Here is a 5,870-nt window from a genome sequence, read left to right on the forward strand (position 1 = left end):
TGGTACCTAATAAATTCCATCATATTTTTTTTATTCCTACTATGGAAGTCAATGGTGACTATCTGCTGTGGGTTTACCATCATTCCTCAAAATACCTTCTTTTGTGTTACTCAGAAAAAAACTAATCCTCGTGTTGTTGTAAGCCTGTATGCATGAGTAAATGATGACAGAATTATCATCATAAATTGAAATATCCCTTTAAACTGTATTTCCCCCCCTTAAACCTAAACTTATTTTCTTACGGCAAGTCATTTAGGTAATCAAGAAAATACTTTACCCGTTGTCTTTGTGAGTTAAACAAATACAGCTACGCTTCCAGGTCTGTCGACGTTGCTGTGGTTTTTCGACAGCTGTATTATGAAGGGTAGCGAATGAATGAATACATTGCAAAAAATCATTTCTTACTTGTTATTTCGAACTGTTTTCACTGTACAAATATCTAGAAAGTCTTAAAGTAAGATGCATTTTTTGATGAGCAAAATGCCCTAAGAAAATAAGCCTAGCCTTTAGGGAGAAAAAAACTCAAAATTTAAGCGAATTTGGGCTTAAAACAAGCAAATAAATCTGCCAAAGGGGTAAGAAACAAATCTAGATATAAACACTTAATTCAAGAAAAATTGTCGTAGCCCATTGGCAGATTTGTTGGCTTGTTTAATGTACATGCATGTACAATATTTCAATTTGTCTTGTATTTATTAGCATTTTGTATTGCCCAACGCTGTCTATGTTGTTTAACTGTTGTCATTTTCTTATAAAAGCCTTTATAATTTATTAGTTTGGATGATTGCCATTCCCGAGAACCTCTTATATTGGAAATAAAAGAATCATCTAAGCATTATTTTGTTGACTGTCTCTTAGACATGTAGCCGTTTGATTGTGGTTCTATTTAATGGCTAGTCTATTCTTTTGGAATGGTCAAACGTCTATTAGATTTTCACTGACAGCCCAAATTAAGCCTTGTTTTAGCCTAGACACATATTCGCTGTCTATTAGAAATTATGTAGTCGTTGAATAGCCGCTTTTTTGATGACTAATGTATTCTTGGGCCGTGGTTAGACGTCTCTTGGATTTTACGTAAAACGACAAAAGAATCTATTTTTAACACATAGGTCAGGGGAGAGCGCGAACGCAGTCCCCCACTATCAGAAATTTTGCAGTCGAGATTCCCACATTTGGGGAATTCGCAAAGGGTCAGCACAACCGGAGTGCAATGGCTGAGCCTCGCCCTGGGTGAACCACCTTCATGATCATGGTGTCTCCCCTGCCAGGTAAGTATGAGCGACACCCTTTGAGGCCAGACGGCCGCATCTTCCTGTGACCGATCACATCAACGGCGCCCCCGAAGGCCGTCCGACTAACATTTCATTACTGTGTGTGACCAGGTGGAAAGCGCACGAAGCCACGTCTGAGACCAAACATTCTTCGAGATCTACCCTATTTTTATTCCGTTTCCAGCCCGGTTGAACCGTGTAGAGTGAAATATGTGAAACAATTTAAATCAAATGGATTTAAATTGCGCATTCAAATATATGGTTTCGTTATTACAAAGTAACTTTACGTGGAATAGAAACAAAGAAATGTACAGAGCAATCAAGAAACAACGAAAGCATAGCAATTTTAGAACGTGGATAAATAAAAACACAGGGCTCAATGACTTACCCGTTGTCGTTGTGAGTTAAACAAGTACAGCTATGCTTCCAGGTCTGTCGACGTTGCTGTGGATTTTCGACAGCTGTAGTATGAAGGGTAGTGAAAAAAGTTTTCAGGTGTTTTTAACATTCCAATCGGCCTCTTTCGCTTTTGTTGCACCTTCAGCTGTGTCGAGGATGTTTAATTCGTCCTCGGATCACCACCACAAACTTGTAAAGAAAATAATTAAATACATTACAAAAACATTTCTTTATCAGCGTGTTCATTTCCACGCAAGCTTTTCGTTAAACCAATAAAGCCAACGAAAACACAGCAATTTAAAGAAACACACGTATTAGAAAAAACACCGTCATTCACGCACAAAAGAAGCAAATTCTTTTTTTGTATTTGACTTATTTTTCCCCGAGAAGGGGAGCGCACCATTCATGGAAACACTGCAATACCATGTTGATGCATGGAGTGGAAGGAGCAAGCTCCGCTTCCATTTCCGAAGGTCAAAAATCCATTTAACATATAGTCTCCGGATAGGAGACGTATCAGACATTAAACTGATAAGAACAGATACTACACTTGATCTTAGCCAAAAGGCCGAGAAGCGATACCGGAATAGACGCAGCCAAAGGGGGAGCCGGCGAAGGCGCTGGCTTTTGGGGTGGAGGCTAGCGGGCATTTAACTCTATACGTTACAGAGGTAGAACGTTGAGCTAGCAGATCAGAAGTTCATGTTTTCTAAACCCATGCAGAAAACACACACAAACTGTTGGGAAAAAGCAGTCATCGCTTAACCAAACAGAAACATGAAGTAAAGCTTCAGTTAATTTGCTTGCAGCTTGCAGATCCAATACGTCGATCGTAAAGGTAATGCCGATAGATCGCACATACCTTAACTGTGTATGCTGCTCCACGCCTCCACGAGCTTCGGGAAACAGAGCGCAAAATTGTCATTATGGTCTTGGATTAACTGTGAAACATGCTTTGCCTTTCTTCTCAAATGTGTTTTCATAAATCTTACGCTGTCCGCTGCAGCTCAGTCGTCTAACTTCTGAAATTTACCAGGATGCGCATTTTTTCCTTGATGCAGGAACTGATCCACGCTCATGAGAGAGAGAGAGAGAATTTAGAATTTTCAAAAAACCTTTATTACAAATTAAAACATTTTCATAACCTCAAATCAGAAAAAACAAAGGGGAAAAAATATATATATATATATATATATATAGTAACGGAAATAACAAAAAATAAGCCAACATAGGAGCAAAGACGAAATCATCTTCAATAACCAGACACAGAGCTCCTCCATAATACCAAATCAATTCAAAAGAAAGAAGATCATTCATTGCTTTTAAGTATCTAAAACCAATAAGGATTCTAGATTTAACTTATTTTAAAAACTGCTAATATATCATGGCTTCCAGGTCTGTCAACGTTGCTGTGGTTTTTCGACAGCTGTAATATGAAGGGTAGAGTGAAAAAAAATGTTTAAGTGTTTTGAACATCCCAATCTGTTCGTTTACTTAGTATTTTATTCATGTTTTCGAGTTAAAAAATAATTCTTAAATCAAGATACATTTACTTAATAAGCAAAGTGGCTTAGAATTTAAGTCTTGTTTACTGAAATAAATTCTAAAATGTAATAGGTTAAGGCTTAAAACAAGTAAAAATATCTGCCAGTGGGGTAAGAAAAATAAACCTAAATTGAGTTTATTATTGAATTAAGTTGAAACTAGAATTACGTTTATTTTTCTTACCCCGCTGGCAGATATTTTTTTACTTGTTTTAAATATAAACCTGTTGATTTTTATAATTTATTTCAATTATTACAAAGTATACGATCTGATTTTTTAATCGCGGTGTTTGTTTTATTCCTCGTTTCTTTTCCGTGCATTTGCTTTATTTATTTATTTTTGCTTGTTGCATTTAAATGCACGTTTGATTTGTTGCCACATTATTCTGTGTTAATGTATTTTTTAACATGTTTATAAACAAAAAGTGCGTTATTATAATTAATTATATGGCTGTGAATTCCCAGCAAACACAAAACGCTTTTATAACAATTTTCTATTACAATACATAATATCTTAAGCCACTTTGCTTACCAAGTAAATGTATCTCCATTTAAGAATTGTCAGATATTCACAAGAAAACAAGACAAAAACAGTAAGTAAGATATTCATTTACTTTTTTCTTTCAAACATGAATTTACAGACGGCTGGAAATTTTAAATAAAATAACTAGACATACCTATTCGGGTCTGCTCCCGTTTGCTGTGATGACGGGGACTTAGTCCAAAGCACATTTTGAGGAATACTTACACATTTTACTTCTTATTTCTTTGGAATTAATTATTATTTATTTTCAATTACAAAGTATGCGATCTGATTTTTTTAATCGCGGTGTTTGTTTTATTCCTCGTTTCTTTTCCATGCATTTGCTTTATTTATTTATTTTCTGCTTGTTGCATTTAAATGCACATTTGATTTGTTGCCACATTATTCTGTGTTAATGTATTTTTTAACATGTTTATCAACAAAAAGTGCGTTATTATAATTAATTATATGGGCCATTCTACCGAATTGGTGCAAATTGACACTTCAAAACTTCTTGAAAAAAGTGTGTTTTTTCCTGCAAGCTTTGTAGTCATAAACATAGTAGAACATCTAAGGAACACTAATCTACTGATTGGACACTTTAGTTTCCTAGCGTGTTTTTATACAGTTTCGAAATGTTTTCTCTCTCCCAAAATGTGTCACTACCGAAACACAACAACATTTGATATAAAAATTAGGTTTTTAATAGCCTATTCTGATTTTCTTTACATTAACCTTCTAAATATATTTTTTACATTTTTTTAAAGACAGTTTCATTGTTATATCGATTAGAAATATAATTTTAACAAAACTATAAGCGTGGTTTATCAAATGAAATGCATTTTGAAAGCATTATTTCTCTGTAATTGCCATACATGCACTGATACAGATTTGAAATTCAAGGATTCATTAGTTTAAATTTTTATCTAACTAAATAAAATTATATAATCTTTTCTGACAACAAAACCTATTTTATTTTTCTAGAACATTATTTGTTTCGGTCGTGACAGTAATGTTTCGTTAGTGACATCCATATTGGATTGTCCATATTTTGTTTAAAAAAAAATAATTAGTTAGTCAAAAATGATTGGCATTATGCAGTCAAAACATACAGCACAAAAAATATCTAAAGCAACACCACATAAAAGCACTTTGCACTGACATTACGCTGATGACGGATAGTTCAGACCTTAAAGGGATGCAAGATAGCCGATTTTTGCGAGTTTTATGTGTATCGTGTATATTTTATGTGTTTATGTGTATACTGGCCAATATGTGGCTGCTGTGTTCACCGACATTGTCACTGGCATTATTTACAGAGTGCAGGAAGCCGCAAGCGATTGCAGGTCATGTGACTAAAAACAAACAACCTTTCCGTGACAACATTGTAAGCTCGGCCTAACAGCTGATCATAACTTGACAAAGCGGGTTTTTATTTCTATATAATTTTTTTATTTATATATATTTGTAGTAATAAAGTGCTAGAAATCAATATCCTTTGCTGATAGTTCCTCATCATTGTGGAGAGTGCAGTTCATGGTTCCATAGAACCATCACCTTTTTTAAATATCGTTTTTTTTTTAAGTTCAATAAATGTTACTTTTTTAAATTGAGACATTTATAATGTAAACTGAGTGAGCAAAAGCAGTATCGGCTCCAAGTATCGGCTCAAGAAAATAGGCAGCCTGTATCGGCTAAGGCTAATGAAACAAAAATCGGTATCGGCATTGGCACAAAAAAAGTCCATATGGGTCAATCTCTAAAAAGAACTATACACACAGAACTGTCTTTTAACCATCTTCCTGTGTTTGTCCTGTCTTTTCCTCCATTCTTTTCTGACATTTCTTTGCTCCCTGTCAGATAATTGTTTGATACTTTTCAGCATCCTTTCTTCCCTGCATTTTTGATTTCGTTCTCTTTGCTTTTTTAAGTATTCTTGGTCAGGGCTCCAGACTAACTTTTTTTACTAGGAGCAAAGTGGCCCCCAACTGAAAATTTTAGGGGCGCAACCAAAAAAATTAGGGGCACACACCGTAAATCAACATGCTAACCAAATAATCACATTTCTACAAAATTCCACTGTATTACTAATACATACTTTGATGATAGATGCAGAAAGTACAATGTGCTGTT

The 5,870-nt window shown here is 34.9% G+C and overlaps 2 non-coding genes across 2 annotated transcripts; both read right to left on the reverse strand.

Annotated features, from left to right (window-relative positions):
- Positions 1-1,111: 1,111 nt before the first annotated feature.
- On the reverse strand, positions 1,112-1,276 carry LOC135765743 (U1 spliceosomal RNA). The gene has a single exon (XR_010541005.1). It is a non-coding gene; the product is annotated as a U1 spliceosomal RNA (small nuclear RNA).
- A 783-nt stretch (positions 1,277-2,059) lies between these two features.
- On the reverse strand, positions 2,060-2,250 carry LOC135765766 (U2 spliceosomal RNA). The gene has a single exon (XR_010541028.1). It is a non-coding gene; the product is annotated as a U2 spliceosomal RNA (small nuclear RNA).
- Between the last annotated feature and the right edge of the window lie 3,620 nt (positions 2,251-5,870).

Source organism: Paramisgurnus dabryanus, chromosome 9 (assembly GCF_030506205.2).
Source record: "Paramisgurnus dabryanus chromosome 9, PD_genome_1.1, whole genome shotgun sequence".
NCBI lineage: Eukaryota > Metazoa > Chordata > Actinopteri > Cypriniformes > Cobitidae > Paramisgurnus > Paramisgurnus dabryanus.